The sequence below is a fragment of the Camelus dromedarius genome, chromosome 16 (assembly GCF_036321535.1).
Source record: "Camelus dromedarius isolate mCamDro1 chromosome 16, mCamDro1.pat, whole genome shotgun sequence".
Lineage (NCBI taxonomy): Eukaryota > Metazoa > Chordata > Mammalia > Artiodactyla > Camelidae > Camelus > Camelus dromedarius.
The window spans coordinates 55341806-55362137 of NC_087451.1; the positions used below are offsets into that span (position 1 = coordinate 55341806).

Genomic DNA, 20332 nt, shown 5'->3' on the forward strand with positions numbered 1-20332 from the left:
GTGGTGTACAGCATGCTTTCCACTTTCAAATGCCGGGATTATACTCTTCAGATTTGATGTAAATTAATCTGTATCTTATTTTAAAATATCTAGATAAACAAGATTATACTGTATAGCACAGGGAAATATATACGAGATCTTGTGGTAGCTCACAGTGAAAAAAAGTGACAATGAATATACGTATGTTCACGTATAACTGAAAAATTGTGCTCTACACTGGAATTTGACACAACATTGTAAAATGACTATGTAGCTCAATAAAAAAATGTTAAAAAAAATCAGTGGTACATGATATATTTTTTTAAATAACATTGGAAACTTTTTATTAGTTAGCTCCCTCTCTTTTTTTTCCCTCCCATTTTACTAATCCAAGGCCTCTGTAGATTTTCTAGAATGTATGTTTTATGGGACAGTTCTATAAAGAGTTTGGTTATGAATGACTTTATGAGGTAGTCTGCCAACAGCCATACAAACGAAAAACATGCTTATAGATTTAAAAACAACACTGATAGACACAAGCCTGTTGATACATAAGCAGAATTTTAAATTCAGCTATCTTTTCTCTGGGGATATTCTCTTACTAGGAGGAAGACTCTTCAATCTCTCACCTGGCTGATGGAATTCTGAAACTATGTGAGGGAAGGAGACCAGGAGGTTCCACTGCTCAGTGTAGCACCTTAGCCCCATTCTCCTCTGGGCTTAGGGTCCTTAGTTGTGAACTTCTCAAACTCAACTCCTCCAAAGAATAATCTCCTGACTTTTCTGTAAGGCTGATGGCAGTTTTCCAACTGCTCAAGGTGAAGGGGGTGAGTATGCAGGTGTCGGGGTAGGGTAGAGAGGGGTCTATCTCCCATTACAGATTTTCAGACAGTGCCCCCTGTTCTCAGCCTCCACCTGTGGTATATGGCACTTCCATGTTCTGAGTTCTTCAAGGGGTCCTGCAGACAAATCATGATCTGCCTCTTGCCTCCTCTATAGGGTCTGACCCTCCTCTCCTCTGTTAGGCCACTTAGTATTTCTTTTTGCTTCCCTTCTTCCTATACAAGTAGGAATACAGGCCTCATGCTTTCAAAGATGGAGTTCATATGCCTGTTGAGGTGATTTTCAAAAAAGCCTGTAAATAGGTTTACTTTGCTGTCTTAAAACCAGGAAGGGATTATTTTTGTAATATTTTAAGTTAAATAACCTTGAAATAGAGTCAACTCCTGTTCAAGGGCTAAATGCTGATGTTTGATGATAACTCCCAAAGGATAATACAATTGAAATCAAGAGCTCAAATGTTCGAGTAAATTAGACTACTACTTTTTCAAACAGAGCCTACACTTTCTCATCTCAACGGCTTTTTATCTTATACCTAGAAATCTATCCCCCCCCCCTTTTCTTTTAATGGTCTGCTCCAATTTCAGATCCTCTGTGAAGGCTTTGCAGATACTCTGTTAGAGGTGAATGCCTCTTTCCTGCATCAGGTTTTCATGAGGAAGAACTTTCCATAAACATAGTCCTGACTTCTCTGTACTTCTTTACTTATACAGAGTACTTATCTCAACCTATGTGACTACTTAATCTTAGAAGAATGAAGAGCAAACTTGGCTCATTTCTGTTTCCACCTTTTCAAAGTGTGGAGCAAGAATTATCCACTTTTTCAGGGCAAGACTCTCCCTTGCATAGGGAGGCCTAAGTCAATATAGCACTGCTTGGAGCCAGGTGGGTCTACCTAAAGGATTTCAGTTAAAAGGCACAATTTGACTCCCATACTGAAAGCTGTATCCTCCAACCTGGTCTCTGTTAGTAATAAAAGTGTTATTTTGACCCCAATGTGCCACTCCTGTTTTCTCCGTTTATTCAGAACTTCAGCAAGGATATGGATGCTTTACCTGAGACCTCTTCAGAAATCCAATAATCTCTAGGTAGACATGTTCTTCTACCTTCCTATAATCTAGAGTTTTACTTATAATTCTATTATACAGCTTAAACTTTGTCTCACTGTGTTAACTATCTTCTAACCTACTAGGCTGTAAGCTTTTAGAAAGCAGATTAACCACAGTGCCTTATACATAACAAACCATAATATACATATCTGTTGCACTGGCTGGCTGGAGCTAAATGTTACGTCAGGTTCTACTCATTCTGAAGTCACAGCAACCACATATCAAGATTGTTAAATTGCAATTAATCTTATAACTAAGATGTTGTTTTTCCTTATCAAATTTTCTCTACAATATTTCGGATCACTATCACCATTTCTGTTTTTGTCTATATTCTCTAGAATTTTTAAAAGCTAATTATACATCCTATAAATCTAAAATTGAAAATAACTCAGTTTACACTGAGATGAATTTAAATGAAATGGATAAAATCTAAGCTGATATCTCAAGATAAGCCTCTATAACATGGGACAAAGACAATAACAACTCGATTTCAAGGTATTAATATGTACCATTATCAGCGACTGTAGTGGTTAAAAGTAAGTAGTATATAAAATGATTAGAAGACATGGTCAAATTAGTGGTTGTGGTCACTTTTCTGCAGAATGAAAATTAGAAATTGAGAAAGTATGTTTTTAGTATAACTGGAACCAGGGGGGAGGGTATAGCTCATTGGTAGAGTGCATGCTTAGCATGCATGAGGTCCTGGGTTCAATCCCCAGTACTTCCATAAAAAAATAATAAACAAACAAACAAACCTAATTACCCCTCCCTAACCATCCCCACAAAAAAACCCAACAAAATTAGGGAACCAGAATCAGTTCTCTTCCAGAGGCAAAACATTTTCTGACATATACCTTAGCAACGTTCTCCTAGGGCAGTCTTACCCAGGAAATAGAAATAAAAGCAAAAATAAACAAATGAGACCTAATTAAACTTATAAGCTTTTGCACAGCAAAGGAAACCATTAACAAAACATAAAGACAACCTACGGAATGGGAGGAAATATTTGCAAATGATGCAACTGACAAGGGCTTAATTTCCAGAATACAGAAACAGCTCATACAACTTAAAAATAAAAAAACAAACAACCCAATTCAAAAATGGGCAGAAGACCTAGACAAGCAATTCTCCAAGGAAGATATACAAATGGCCAATAGGCACATAAAAAAACACTCAATATTGCTAACTAACAGAGAAATGCAAATCAAAACTACAATGAGGTATCACCTCACACCAGTCAGAATGGCCATCATTAAAATGATAAATGCTGGAGAGGGTGTGGAGAAAAGGGAACCCTTCTACACTGTTGGAGGAAATATAGTTTGGTGCAACCATTACAGAAAACAGAATGGAGATTCCTTAGAAAACTAAAAATAAGACTTACCATATGATCTAGCAATCCCACTCCTGGGCATATATATGGAGGGAACTCCAATTTGAAAAGATACATGCACCCCAATGTTCACAGCAGCACTATTTACAATAGCCAAGGCATGGAAACAACCTAAATGTCCACTGACAGATGACTGAATAAAGAAGATGTGGTATGTATACATATACAATGGAATATTATTCAGCCATAAAAAAGAATGAAAGAATGCCACTTGCTGCAACATGGATGGACTTGGAGATCACCATTCGAAGTGAAGTAAGCCAGAAAAAGAAAGAAAAATACTGTATGATAGCACTTATATGTGGAATCCAAAAAAAAAAAAAAGACAAATGAACTTATTTACAAAACAGAAACAGACTCACAGACATAGAAAACAAACTTATGGTTACTAGGGGGGAAGGCGGTGGGAAAGGATAAATTGGGAGTTCCAGATTTGCAGATGCAACTACTACATGTAAAACAGATAAACAACAAGTTTATACTGTATTACACAGGAAACTATATTCAGTATCTTGTAGTAACCCATAATGAAGAAGAATATGAAAAGGAATATATGTATATATATGAATGACTGAAACATTATTCTGTACACTAGAAATTGACACATTGTAAACTGGCTATACGTCAATTAAAAAATAAAATTGTGAGTTAAAAAAATCAGTTATTTTCTAAAATCTCAGATCAAAAATATACTCAGAGGTGATATTAGCAAATACGGTGGGATAAAGAATTTTGAAATCCCACCTCTCAATAAAAGTTAACCACCAAAACTGGCAAAATAAAATGTTTTTGAACTTCAGAAATTAATTGAATGCAACCATCCAAGGAGTGTAACGTTTAAGAACAAAGGCTGAATCTCAGTAAGAACAGAAAGTTTTGTGGCATTTTAAGTTACCCCAACCCCCAGATCAGCAGTAGCCTTGAAAATAACAGCTTGCATTGGTGGTAACTGAGGAAGCAGAACAGATTTCATTTTTAAAGTGTTGTAATCATTTGTCTTGACCGGTCTGGCTGCACCATGGAAGACTGGCTTAAATGGCCTGTCTCTATTTGGCCTGACTCAAAGAGGGCCTAGTGCTAAAGAAATTACCCAACTTTGTCCAAAACATTTATAGGCAAATATTTTAATCACTGCTGCCTAAGGAACAGATGATAGGTTGGGCAAACAACAGACTAACCAATGAACTTGAGGGAAAGGGCTAGAGAATGAGATGTCCTTAAAGGTATTGAAAAGTTTCAATACATTCCTGAGTATCTAGAAGGCCACATGCATGCCCAGGGTTTTGCACATGCTCAGGAAAGACCTGAAGAGGCCTTAAGCTGTCACTTCTGGTTGATCTTGAGGCTCTGCAGAAACAGGAAGTGAAGGCTAAGGCATAATTGTAAACTGCCTGGCTGAGTGTTGAAGGCATGCCCTAACATGTACAAAGAAGCCCTCAGCAAAGAAGGGAGAGAATTTCTGGTTCCAAGTGTTTAAGGAAATCTCTGTACACTCATTAGCTGACTATTAAGTTAATGGAAGAGAGATTTCAGTGGCCACACATGACAAAGAATACAGATTTAACAGAATTAGTTCAGAAAAAGACACTAAACAGACAAAATAAGCTGCATCAACAAATCCAGGAGAGGAAAGAACGTGATTTCTAGAGTTGCCACATTTTAATATTCAAAGTGTTTGGCTTTCAATAAAAAATTACAAAGCACGTAAAGAAATAATTTGTAAATCATACATATAAGGTCACACTGCTTTAAATGGTCATCTCAGCCAAAATATGAACTGATAAAACAAATTAGTTTGCCATAATTAGACACTGTATTGCATGTCAGTAATTACAAGTTGATACAATTTTAAAATAACAGATCCTTAATGTTTTATTGGACAAATACCATTATCTCTTTCAAAAATGTCTTCAGCCCTTTCTAAGTTTTTTAAGTTTAAATTGACTTAAACATATTTTAAGTCATAAATACACGGTCTACCTTTTATTTAGGAGTTCACCATTAGGTTTTCCCCCTCAACCCAAGAGTCTTTTTTTGTTTCCTCTACTTAAGAGTGAGGTCTTCCTCCTCTGCTGATCCATCACAATTTCCTATTCAGATATAAACAGAAAAACTGTAATTTTAAGAAACGTTAAGAAAATGGGGCATTCTGGTCTACAGTCTCTAGCAAGCACTTCTTTTCTTCCTTCCTGCAACGAGTCCTTTAAAAGGGTAGTCTTATTTTTAAAAGTTTTTTTATCTGTTTACCTCCCCTTTACCCTCAAAAATACCCCACAAAATTTTCTTCATCTGTGATCTTTTTTCTCACATCAAACCCAAGCATTCAAAAAAATCTTATTTGTTCCAACACAGAATATTTATAAAAACTGATGATATACTTGGCCACAAAGAAACTTTCAAAAACCTGTTATCATAAGCCACTGATATATCACACATATTACAATAAATTTAGAAATCGAAAACAAAATAGCCCCTCAAGATCAATATACCTGAAATTTTAACTACAGACAGGAAGAGCAGAGCTAAGATTAAAGCCCAGTCAGTCTTGTGCCACAGTTCTGCTCAAACCCTAAAGTCCTTCTAATTATTAGGCTCCAAGTCACTGTTACCCAAAGTGTGGTACTCACTTAGGAATCACTTTTATAATTTCTTAGATATGCAAATTCATAGGCCCAGGTGATTTGCCGGCTTTCCAGGTGACTGTTAAGTGAAATGAAGTTTGAAAACCACTTCTCTAAACCATGATTCTTAATCCTGGAAAAAATCTCTGCTTTGGACTCCTTATAATGTGAGATAATGAACACCTTATTGTTTAAGCCACTAAAAAGTTTTCCTATTAGTTGCAGCTGACAGTATCCTAGCTGGCTACAAAAATGAATACACAAAAATCAACACACGAACTTTATAGTTTCCTAATGATAGTAAATCCTATCATCCAGTTTCAAAATATATCCAGGACCCATTACTTCTTACACCTCCATCACAATCAACTTCATACAAGATACTACTATTACTTTTCTGAATGACTACAAGAGCCTTAAAGGCCAGTTATACACCACTTCTCTACAAAGCGAGAGTGATCCTTTCAAAACATGAATTATATCATGTTCCTCTTCTTTTCAGAACTCCCTATAGCTTTCCTTTCACAGTAAAATTCAGAGCTTAGGCCATTCATGATCTGCCCTGGTCTTCATCTACTCCATCGCTTTCTATTCTCACTCATACCTCTCTGACCATTTCCCTACCATGGTTACCCAACCTCACTATGATTTGGCCACAGAGACGTACCTGTTCACTCTGTTCTTAGAATACATCAGGCACACTCCCACCTTCATTTTTGCATTCCTTTGCCTGTAATGGTCTTATCTTGCTCCATTATTTCCTTAAGTCTGCTCAAACATTAACCTAACAGTGAGGTCTTCCTTAACTATTCTAGGTAAAATATGAACCATGTCCAGCTCCCTTCCTCTTTTTCCTGTCCCTCATTTCTGTCCATAGACTTCTAAGCATCAGACACATCATGTATTCACTTTTTAAAAAATCAGTTTCATGTAAATCTCCCTTAATTTTTTAGAAATTGATTAAGTCAATTTACAATGTTGTGTCAATTTCTGACGTACAACATAATGTTTCAGTCATACATATACATACATAGATTCCTTTTCATATTTTCATTATGGGTTACTACAAGATATTGAATATAGTTCCCTGTGCAGTACAGTATAAACTTGTTTATCTATTTTATGTATAGTAGCTAGCACCTGCAAATCTGGAACTCCCAATTTATCCCTTCCCACCCGCTTCCCCCCCAGCAACCATAAGTTTGTTTTCTGTATCTGTGAGTCTGTTTCCATTTTGTAAATAAGTTCATTTGTTTCTTTTTCTTTTTTCTTTTTTAGACTCCACACATAAGTGCTACCATGTGATATTTTTCTTTCTCTTTCTGCTTACTTCACTTCGAATGGTGATCTCCAGGTCCATCCATGTTGCAGCAACTGGCATTCTTTTTTCTTTTTATAGCTGAGTAGTATTCCATTGTGTATATATACATACCACATCTTCTTTATTCAGTCATGTTGATGGACATTTAGGTTGTTTCCATGCCTTGGCTATTGTAAATAGTGCTGCTGTGAACATTGGGGTGCATGTATCTTTTCGAATTAGAGTTCCCTCCGTATATATGCTCAGGAGTGGGATTGCTGGATCATATGGTAAGTCTATTTTTAGTTTTCTAAGGAATCTCCATTATGTTTTCCATAATGGCTACACCAAACTACATTCCTACCAACATTGTTGGAGGGTTCCCTTTTCTCCACACACTCTACAGCACTTATCGTTTGCCTTCATTAAATTTTAAACTCTATAAGGGTAGGATTTTGTGTTTTGTCCACTTTTATAACCTCAGCATCTATAACAATATTCAGGCACATAAAAAGTGATCAAATATTTTCTGACTGAATTAATGAATGAATATATGCAGGATCAATGAATGAAAATATGCAGAAATAAAAGGAACAAAAAAAACTGTGTAAGATCTTAAAGGAAGAACTCCTATCATATTCATGAATGTGAAGGAAAATATTATAAAGATATAAATTCCCTCAAATTAATGTATAAAGCCAATTAATTAATATTGAGGTACTGGCAATAAAAAAAAATAGATGAAAGAAACAGAATATAGTTCAAAACAGACCTCTGAGTTCATTTAATTACTTTTATGATAGAAATTGCATTTCAAAACCAGTGGGTAGAAGACAGACTAAATCATCTTAGAATAACTGGCTATCAAAATGGGGTGAAAGTTCAGTTAAAACTCTACCTTATAATATGAACTCCAGGTAGATTTAAAACTTAGGTTAGAAAAATTAATGTAACACATATGGAAGAATCCTTATAATCCTGGGATAGGGGACACTTTAAAACACACACATAAAGGAAACATAAAGAGACAAGCCCATTCAATGAAAACCTTTGCTAATATATGGTTAGTATTCAATATAAAGAATGCCTAAGAGGGATTTAAAAAGAAGACACAACCTAATTTTTAAAACTTGCGAAAGGTGAAACAGGCAATTTATGGAAGAAATACAATAATCAATAAAACAAGAAGACTAAGACAGGAAGACACTCAACTTCTCTAGGAATGAGGGAAATACAAAATAAAACAATAAAACAGTTTCCCTTCTATCACTGAAAAATTTTAAAGTAGGAAAAATCACATGTTGGTAAAGAAGCAGAGAAACAAATTCACTCCTACACAATGGGCCAAAACATAAATTAGGAAGGCAATTTGAAAATACCTAATAAATCTAATAATCATATAGTCCCTATAATCCAGAAAACCCTCTTCTTGGTATTTAACATAAAGGAACACTTGCACATATATAAGAACACTTATTGCATGTCTGTTTGTAATGCAAAGGAGAAAACCTAAAGGTCCATTAATAGCTAACTATACAAATTAAAATATTTAATATAATGGAATACCATGTAGCTGTTAAAAGAAATGTATCTAATAGATCTCTAAGACATAATGTAAAGTTTCAGACTGCCCAACACAGTATGAGACTATTCGTGTAAACACATACACAGAAAAGTGATGCTACGCAAAAAAGCACAGAGAAAGACTTGCAAGGACACTCATCAAGTTTAAAACTGGTTCCTATTTCTTTAGGTGGCGAGGATCAGGGTTATGGGAAGTATAAGGAGGAATTTTTATCATACTTAAAATATTTTAATTTTTAAATAAAAATGTATTCATATATTTCTTATGTAAATTAAAACTTATATTTTAAAAAGAGGAAAAAAGCAAGGTTCTGAATCTTGTATGATTTTGTTTGTCCAGTATAATTTTGTTTGTTCATTACATGAACATAGCCATACATACATAATTTTTTTAAAAATTCATATTAAGTAGTTAAGAGTTGTTCCACTGGAAAATGGTAGGGATGGAGGAATTACTTTTCACTTGAAACTCACTTTAAGGTGAATAGAAAATCATACTTCAATTCCTCTTTCAAGAACAAATACTAAAGCAACAATTTAATTTAACCCCATTTCCAGTCCCAAATCAGACCATAGGCCTATTCCTATAACTGTCTTACTTTTGCAAAACAGAAGTGGGCAGAAGAAAGACATGTTCTTGAAACACACTAAACTGAGGGACCTGAAGCTACTTCAAGACAGTCAAAGAGGTTGATGCTAAAGCTAACTTTGGCTAAAACAATGGTACACCTCAGAGATTGCATACCATTTAATCAGCCATAGTCCAACTTAGCCACAGCAAATAAAAGTTACACAAAAGTGTACTTACCTAGTTCTTGGTTAAGTTTTACTTAGACTTCAAGCTGATCATTTCCTTTTTAAGACTACCACTGCCAATAAACATAACAACTACCTACAAATACTATTTGGCAGGCTATGAACCTTCAAACTGAATGTGTATCCAGGCCTAATTCCACAGAAGAAAAACTTTGTTTCCAATTAAAACAGGGAGCACATATATTCTCCCCTGGTTCCCAGTCTAATGCTGAATTGAATCCTGTGGTTTTTCATTCTCATTTTAATTCATCTCCAAAACAGTACTGTTACTGGAAATACTGACAAAACTCCAACCACCTGACAACAGCCAGAACATGTAAAGCACAGGACTAAACTGGAGCCTAGGTAGGTATGTAGTATTGTCAAGACTAAAAAGGTAATGTAATGAGTTAATTACACATTTCTTTTGAATATATACTTGATGGCTGTTAGTAGGGTCAATAGATCTCGGCCATAACTTCAAAACCCTCTTTCTTTTTTTTTATTTATAGGATCATTTTTAATGCAAATTTCACAGTGTTGAAATAATTTCAACACTCTAGAAGATGGTAATACTGTTTCTTGGTATTCCTTCTGATATTAAAATTTTTTTTGATTCTACTAAACCTACTTGATTGTTGGATTTTTAAATATGTTTATTAATAAAATGCTATATCCTAAATTTTTATTATTTTTCACTCAACAACAGTGTACTACTACCTTTCTTATATATATTATATATAGAATATCAAGAAACAATATTACCATCTTCTAGAGTGTTTAAATTATTTCAATATATAGTATATTACTACCTTTTCTTATTATTAAAGAATAATGTATTGTGTGAAATTGAGTAAAATGCTGCCCAGGCTTTATATATCAAGCCTAAGAACAAAACTTGCAAAGAGGCTGAATATGAAGCCTTATAAACTTATATTCAAGGTTCTACAAATACTTATTATATAACTCACTCTTAGTCTTCATGAGGAAGAATTATAGTAAAGAAGGTAATCAGATCAATATTACTTAATACATGAATGATATACTACTAGCTTTTGTCACAACTGTAATTTATTACACAGGTATCTGAAAGGAATTTGCTACCTGGTATGGTTTATATAGAATATTTGTTCATGGTTTTTTAAGAGTTACTTTAGTTGGCTAGTAAATATGGCTAATAAGCCAAAGTACAGGTTCAATGCCTTACTTTGCAGTCCCCACAAAATTAACTTTGCTCAATTCCATGGCCACCAACTCACGTGTCAGTCTCAACCAAGTATCTTGTAAATGCCTGCTAAGGATCAAAAGAAGAACAATGGGTAAATTGTTAAAAACAACTCAATCTCAGTCAGCATACCCTAGAGGCAAGTATAACAGACTTCAAGTCAATGGATTAAAGTTCTGGTTTTTATACTTAGCTATTTAATAATGGAAAAATAACAGCTTTTCAGAGCATCTGCTCATCTATAAAACAGCAGAGAAATATCCTCTATCTAACATAAAAGATTTTTAAAGTTCAAATGAAATTATAAATGGGAACATCCTCTTTAATGTGTAAAACACTACATTAATTTATTAGTTGAGATAGTTCAAAATATGTCTTACTGAAGAGAGGTTTGCCAGATGCTCTACATATATGTAAGGGTCAGCATTATTCAGTCATTCATAAATTCCTTAACAAACTTATTATTTGCTTTTAAAAAAATGGAACAATATGTGTATAACTACACACTACATAATGAATTCCTGGAACTACTGGTAAAAGTGTTACTTTCCTGTTACTTTTTTTCTAACCTTGTTTAATTTCTGTTTAAATCTCTGAGGAATGTCTAGCTTTAGACAGGAGCAGTTACTCTGATTCGTTTCATCATTTGTAGTCCTATTTTGTTTCCCTATGGATGTATCAGTAAAACCAAAGAAATTATTGATGAAAACATGCTTATCTTTTCCCTGAGTAGTTCCTGGTAGACATGGAGAGAATACACAGAGAAATAATAAGTAATTTATACTTGTACTTTTAAAAAATAAATTCTTACACCTGACAGTATAATGTTAACATTTTTTTAAAAGCAGGGTGGGGTACAGCTCAAGTTGTAAAGCACATGCTTAGCATGCACAAGGTCCTGGGTTCAATCCCCAGTACCTCCTCTAAAAATAAATAAATCTAATTACCTCCCCCCACCAACCAAAATTAAAAATCATTAAATAATATAAAAACAAAAACACCAGGGTCAATGGAATTTGTTTTCTTTCAATAACACTAAATAAAATGTAATGCATCTCATATGAGGATCACAGAAATTACAAATGCTTTTCATGAAACTGGTTCTTACTTCTCTCCCATACATCTATCACTACATTTATCAGAACCTACTAAATTATTTTTCTCATGCAGCTTTCTTCTTAACCAGGCTACACACTCCCTGAGGCAGAGACAATGTTTTGGAGTGGCTTTATACCTTAATAGTATCAGTATCTGATCTATAGTTGGTGCTTAATAAAATCTAAACAGATAGGTAAGGAACTCCTACCAATAGCATGTCCTGGTTTTCTATACAGAGATTTTTGGAGCCCTAGACAAGGTCAGATAAGCTTTGCTGAGTTCCCAGACACATTTTGTTCTTGATAGTTTGAAAGGCTATCTAGTGTGATGAGGCGGTTTCATGAGCGAAATTAAATGTATTTGATCATGTAAAATGTACAAACTGTAAAGTAACTTTATTTCAGGTGCTGTACATTAGATATTGCTCTTGTTTCTAGGGCTAAAACTACTAAGATAGGACAGAAACTTAAGAAGAGGTATTGGTTTTTATGCTGTCAAATTCATGGTATGTAAATCTATTTCCCCATGGAGTTCAGGTTGCAAATACCAGTTACCTTTGCATCCCTTATCCCAGTGTTTCAAGGGATTAGTATTGCACAAACAACTTCACTGGCAATTCTGATTAGCCATTCAGGTTGTTACTTCTTATCTAGTATGGAATTCAGTTGTCATAAATGAAATTTAGTTTCATTTATTCCTCCTTAATGATGTTCATTTAACTCAGGGAGAACTATTAAAAAGTTAAGAGTTCTAGGTTTAATCTGTTTGATTTTTATTGAGGTGTAATTAGCATACAACACTATATTAGGTTTAATCTTTAACTACCATTAATTCAGTTTGTACTAAGATAGGGAAACAGATATTGGAAATCTTATTTTAGAGATGTACAAAGAGAAGTGGTTTTCCCCAGTGTTCAGTGTGTGTTCACAGCTGCACCAACATTAGGTCCCCTGAGATCTTGATTCCTATATTTAAGCCAAACTTCTCTCTCTGGACCAGAAACTGATGAGCTCAGATGAAATTTATGTCATTTAGGGCCTATAATCCACCTTTTCAGGCATATAATCTAAATACAATTATTCTTTCTTAAGGAATGTGTTGACCTCAGTAAAACTGCATTTTTTGTTGTTGTGTAGATCTAGATTTGGGAAGCTGCTTTTGTGTAACTCCAGTCAGCTGTGACTAAGAATACTGAGTATTAAGTCCCTTACCTTCCTGAAGTTACCATTCATAATATGTTAGAAATGTTACAGTATTAAATAAATGCTTTAACTTATCAGAGGAGACTACCAAAATATATCAAGTTTCTTTCCTACAAATGGATTACAGAAATAAGTTATGATGTGATTTTTGCAACATGAGTGTCCTTACATGAAGGAGATGTATATAGTTTTCTTAAAATCTGATAATGATGAGTCTGGGGAAAGGATATTTAGCAGTGTGGTGCTCTTTTTCAAAAATAAATGCACTCTATTTACTTGTGCATGTTCAGTCACGCCATAGCTTTTTCCCCACAAATCAGAGAAGGAAGAATGACCAGTTTCCGGGGTAAAAGCTGACTGATCTAGTGTTTTAAATGTCAACTTACAATTTGGTGCCAGATTCCCATTTTAGGAGACATTTATCCACATTTGCCTAACAATGAATATAATAATGGTTGCAGAATAAACTCCAGATTGAAAGACTATTAAATTATTACTGCTCAGTTACACTGATTAAAATTCATAGGTTTCTTGTTTAATAAACCCAATATATAAAACTGAATCAGATGAAAAGAGATAATTAGTTATATTCTCTCCTTTATAATAGAATTTTTCCTTTAAATAGTAAATTCCTTTAAAGCATTTAAAACAATGATTTACAAAAAGTCTATTTAAAAACACCTCCACTCAACAAATATAATAATAGGCATCAGTTATTGAACACTTACTGTATGATACACCATTTGCTCGATGGTACAAAAACCATCATAGAATTTAATCTTCACAATCTGGTACAATACATTTATACCCATTTTTTAGATACTGAAAATTTGAGACTCAGAGAGATTAAATTACATGTCTAGGGTCACACAGATGGTAAGTGGTAAAGCCAGGGTTCAATTCAGACTTCCAAGCTGATGCTCTTAAATAGATTCTATACATAAATATATAAATTCCATAAATCCTAGGATATTGAAATCATAGCACACTAAACTCCAAGATATCACACAATCATATTCATTCCACACTCCCTTTGCAAAGGTCATTTGGACAGACATAGCGTATTTGTATACACATATACATGTACATATGGTATACATGTACATATGGTATACAAATATACCATAGTTTTTGTTTTTTTCTTCTTCCAGTGCCTGCCCCAATTTTTATCAAAATTCAAGGCAAAAACAAGCAGGAGTCCAAAACAGAATGTAGGTTAAGGTCACAAAAGCTAAATGTTTTGTGTTTACTAATACTTATAAGCAAAGAAATGTAAGAGTATCGACCATAAATTAAATGTTTAATCTCTAATCTACAGCAAGTTGGGGGATTTATTTACAGAGAATCATAGAATTTCCATGCTAGAAGGAACCTTAGAGTTGAGAAAACGGAGGTCCAGAAAAGCCACATACCCAAGGTCACATAGATACCAGTGTGTATACACACATACACATAAAATACATATACATGTACTTATTTCATAGTTCAGAAACTATTTCCCCCTGTAAAATCCTAGAGACATCACCTTAATGTTTTCATTCTCTCCTACTCAAATTAATTTTAAAATTAGAACATTAAAACATATAGGGGGGAGGGTATAGCTCAAGTGGTAAACCAGGTGCTTAGCATGCATGAGGTCCTGAGTTCAATCCCCAGTACCTCCATTAAAAAAAAAATTACATAGATAAACGTAATTACCCATTCCCAAAAAAGTAAAAAATAAATATATAAATGATCTGGCTCAAAAAATAAGATTTATAGTTAACATTAAAACATTAATTTGCAGGGAACTGTAGATCCCTTTTATTTTCTTTCCCCTACCCGCCTTGAAAAAGGAAAAAAGAAAACAAAAAACCCCCCAAATCTGGCTCTTTGTTGGTAACTGCAGTTCAGCATTCAGGGAATTGTCAATGTCCTTCTCTGGGCCTAACCTGTCAACCAAGGACGCCATAAGCATACGCTACATTTAAAAACCTGTCTTAAACTAGAAATTTTACTGCTTTCTTTTTGCCTGTCCTTCCTGCCACATAAATTCCCTCACTCTGCACATAGTAAAGCAAACTCAAAGCACCCAGAATAGCTATCTATACCTATGGCATATTCTTATTATTCCAAATTATGAGTAAAACTGAGAATGCTTTACCATTTTTCACTTTTAAATGATTATGAAATTGTATCTGTCTGCATCCTCCAATTGATCAGAAAGTTACACACACCAACAAATAACATAATTGCTGGTACATCTGATTATGTAAAATTGGGCAGGCAATAGATATACTGCCAACCTTCACCTCCATGTAATTAGATATGATTTCTGTCTTAGCACCAAAGTAATGCATAAGATCAATTTACTATTTACTTTCACAGTGTTCTATTTCCCTTTTTTAGTTTTTACTAGAAATTCCTGGGATCAAGGACAAAGATGACAGAAAACATTGCCAATATCTGTTTCATAACTGACTAAATCCTTGTCTACCATCATTTAATAGGTAACTTTTACCTCTTAGCAACTTAAAAAACAGCAAAAGTGGATTAGTTACATTTCCACCTGATTATAACTGTCAGACATGAGGCTTATTAAAGCCAACAGAATATCATAAAATCTAATTGGAGGAAATATGATTAAGGAATAAAGAGGTTACTTACCTATAGCTATAAATCACATGCCTGCTAAATAGTTATTTGATATGTGCTGAAAATAACTACCCAGCAAAGCCATTCTTTTAAACAGAAATAGTCTTCAAAAGCAAACGCAAATTTGTTTTGGATTTATTAGGCACGAATACTTATCTTTCTTTTTAAAGTTATGTAATTAAGCAACATGAATCAAACACAAATATTGCTGCATAGTTCAATACCACCACCTATTGTTAGTTGCTATTATGTTAAAATCTTTTATCAAATAGATTCAAGTGCATTAAGACATAAAACTATGAAACCACTATTGGATGCCTTCATTTTTCTGAGGCAATTTTTGGATGGGGGTCTCATATAAGAATTCACCAAGTCTGGGATATCAAATAGGAAAACAGTATAAAGAAAACTATGCACAAGCAGCTAAATTTGGTCAGTTTAGGGGCATTCTTTCTTCTTCCCCCGCTCCCCCCCGGATTGTCCTGATGTAACGGAATATTTTATTTTGAACATCTAAAAATACCCTTCCAAAACCACAGTACTAGTTAGATTACTGAAATTTTTAATTTAGCTTCCAATCTGTCACCAGTTGGGAAACAGTAATCTAAGGGCTAGGAATAACAAAAGTACTCATTAATTTGCAAGAAAAATGAGACCAAGATTTGAAAAGGACAACTCTGGGGATGAAAGTAGAAGGATTTTAAAAATTAATATTAAAAACACTGACAGTAACAGCTAAAACCGACTAATGACCTAGAACATGAGGATATAAGACTTTAAAAGTGGATACTTAAAGAAAAAATAAGAAAAAAAGAAAAAAAAGAAAAAAAGTGTGGATACTTACAACAGAAATACTGATTAAATAAATGAAAATTTTCAATGTAGAAATAGATTACATCTAAGAATGTAGGACTTAAATATTAAGAATACATTTTGTAAAGTTTCTGCCAAGCTGAAAAATTTTAAAGAGTTAATGGAGAGCATAATTTTCAATACACAATGGTTTGTCTTATGTAGACTGTAGCAAGACACAAACATATGTTGATTTTTAAATAATGAATGACTACAATGTAAGAACATGATGTAATGTACTGTGCTTCAAAAGGACCTGGATTATACAATAAAAAAAATCAGTAACACTATTCATCAAGGACAGACTAAACTAGCCTAAAAACCCTATACCTCTAATTTGGATTTTCTATAGTAATATCAGATATTTGCCTTCAAACCAATCTCTGAAGTGTTAAAAACAAAATTCTTTAGTTTTACTAGTACCTTTTCTAACTGGAAGGCCTTTCAAGTAGTGAAATGATTCTCACCCACTTAAAATATATATAACATTTCCACATGCACCAACTTAGAAAATACGGTTATTTACTATGCAGAATGTTCTTCAGATTAGAAGATAAAAGCTTAAGGGAGAAAAAGGTTCATTACTGCAGTCTAAACTGTACTGTGCGACTGAGTCTACAAACTTTAACAAAATATTCAGGTGGCTGTTTCAGAAGAAATAGCCAAGGAAATATGGTCCTCTGCTTTTATTGAAAAATTACAGATTCATAGGATTCTGGAACAAAAAGAACCTTAATAACTGATTAACTCCCGTCCTGCAGAGGAGGAAAATGACCAAATCAGAAAAGAGAAAAGAGGTGAACAAAGTAATAGCTAGTTGGTGGCAAAAATCAAAATTAACTCCTAATGGAATTTGGGATTAGCAGATACAAACTAGAATATACGAAATAGATACACAAGTCCCTACTGCATAGCACCTGGAACTATATATAATAGCTTGTAGTAACCTACAATGAAAAAGAATATGAAAAGGAATATATATATATATGACTGAAACATTATGCTATACACAAGAAACTGACACAACACTATAGTTCAATTAAAAAAACAATTAACTAATATCCAGTTCTCTTAACTCCCAATGCAATATGTTCTTTCTGCCATAAAACATTTTATGATTTCTCTTATTTTTGGACATATTGAATCAATAAAATAAAGCAGGCAAAGAAATATTACAACCTAACCATACAAACTGTAATATTACAGATTTATTAGAGCAGCAGTGTGGTATAATGAGAAACAATAATAAGCAGGGATTCAAAATACTCAAATTGGAACTTATCACACTTCCTAGCTATGTGAGTCTTAACATCTCCAGGCACTGATTAAACTGTAAAACAATATGTGAATGTCAGTTAATGTTACCACTGTAACCTTTTTTTTTAAAAGTTATGCATTTTAATAAACCCAAATAAGACAGATTTTTTTTCCACCAATAGTACTAAATTCTTATAACAGAGCTACTAAGAGTATGGCAAAGTGGAGAGGCTTAACTGAAAATAAAATCTAAACTTGGATTCAAAGTCTAGCCTAGATATTTACATGTGTCTGTCATTAGTTTCACTATGTTAAGATAGCACTGGTTAACAGTACTTAAAATGAAGGATAGCTCCATTCCCTTGGTAGCAAAGATGAATTAAATACACTGGATAAAGAACTTTAGGAAAGCTTTTTCCATACATTTCATGGGCTTTTATGCTATATTATGCTTCAAACAGAGCAGAATGATAGAGTGGAGGAAAAAAAAATGCAGATTGGAATCTTGCCTCCCCCACATACTAGCTGTGCAACTTGAATACTTCTCAGGCCCTAGCTTTCCTAAAAACAGAGTTATGAGAATTAGAAGTAACTGAGGTAAAACATCTAGTTCAGTGTGCCTGGCATACAGGACACATTTAATAATCACTATTTAATTGAAAGGAAAATATCAAAATTTGCCACAAAACAAAGTGTACTACAAGTAATAAAATAAAAAATATTTGAATGGTGAATTTCAATTAGAAGACTAAAACAATCCAGTGCACGTTATCTTAACTTACGAGGGTTATTACTGTATAGATTGTATGCCAAAGTGAAGAAAAAAGCAAAGAACAACAGTAATTTTCACACTTCTCTATCTTTTTTTAACTCTTTTCTCCAACAGTCATCTACTTGGCTATTCTACAGGATGCTACAGAGCTGGCTAACAGGTACTCTTCCCCCTAGATTTTAACCTAAAAAAATTTTTTTTCCTACAGTTCTACCTGAGTGTGAAATTTAAAGTGTGTGGCCTCTAGTTACAACATCCAAAGGTGTAATACACAGAATATTCCCTATAAAAAGATTTTAATGAGTCAAATAAAAAAAAAGCTTGTTATCTTTCCCCAGAAAACAAATGTGGCTAAGAAAAAGAAAACCTCTCACTTTTTGTATTAACCATAACTAATCTGAAATTAGTTGTTACATATTTGTTATAGAACTTTCCTGCACTCACAAAAATTCTCAGAACTATCTCCTTACAATCATAAAATTATCAGTCCTTTAAAAAGCCTTCTGTAATTTTGAGATTTAAAAAAATGTGATGTAAATGTTTCAGATTTATCTTATCTACAACTTTTATCCATTGAAAATAAATATTTTAAATGTTTTCAATGAATTAGCAGTAAGTTTATTACTTCATAAGAAACCAAATAGTTTATTGTTTTACTACCTGTAAATTAGGTTATTAAGAGGTAAATGATTTTAAAAAATACTCAGATAATGAAACTCATTAAAAATATCATTTCAGCCCCTTCTCATTTGTATTCCAGCAGGAACACTTCACATCATAGTAAAAGTCTTTCTGTTTATAAATAAACACTATAATCAAGAACACTGCAGAAGGAGGGGTTCTTCCTCCCTCATTCTTTTTCATCTTCTCAGACACCTTAAGAAAACTTTAGCTGCCAGTTATATACCAATCAAGGTAAACAGACATGTTGAATAAAGCAATAAATTATCTTATTATTTTAGTACCACCCACACAGATAAAAATGTAAAATAATTATAAAAGTGGGATATAGAAATGCAACTTTAAAGCACATACTACAAAAAACTCTTTCCAACAATTACTCACACAACCTGAAAGTAAATAGAAAAATGATAAAAAGCTGACTGCAATGGCAGAAGGCTATCCTCCACTCAAACCTTCAGTATTTGGTTTCCCTTTGAAGATTCCTATTCAGTAAATGTTTATTCAGTAATTTTAATGACAGTCTGGACTTTTACAGTAGAACTGAATATGAAACCATCATAAATTAAGTGTATTGGGTCTCTCTACATTAGGGCAACATAAAAGTTCTATTAAAGTAGACACCAAAACATACCTAATATAATACTTTCTTCCCACTGAAACTCTAAGGAGACCAATTCCTTGATTTTCTCCTGCAACAGTAACACTGTAGCTCTGAATTTAAACTCCACCCAACACTTCCTGTCTTGATCTTTGTGGGTAAATTAAAATACTTTTCCCATAAGCGTAAAAAGAAATCAAAGAATAGACTAAATTGAAGGCCCTTAGGTAACAATTTCACCCTCTGCACCTACTTGGCAAGTTTCCTGAAACTTTCGTCTTACAATTTCATCCTTCAAATGGAAATGAAGAAAAATACCAAGTGAGATGTACACTGAGCTGTGAGTGATCCCAGGTCAGCCTGATTCTCTGCGCAAAAAGGCCAGATAA

At 33.7% G+C, this 20332-nt stretch overlaps 1 protein-coding gene across 4 annotated transcripts in view; it reads right to left on the minus strand.

Annotated features, from left to right (window-relative positions):
* Positions 1-20332, minus strand: part of FBXL20 (F-box and leucine rich repeat protein 20) — a 91755-nt gene that overhangs the window by 69565 nt on the left and 1858 nt on the right. The gene's annotated exons all lie outside the window — the stretch shown is intronic.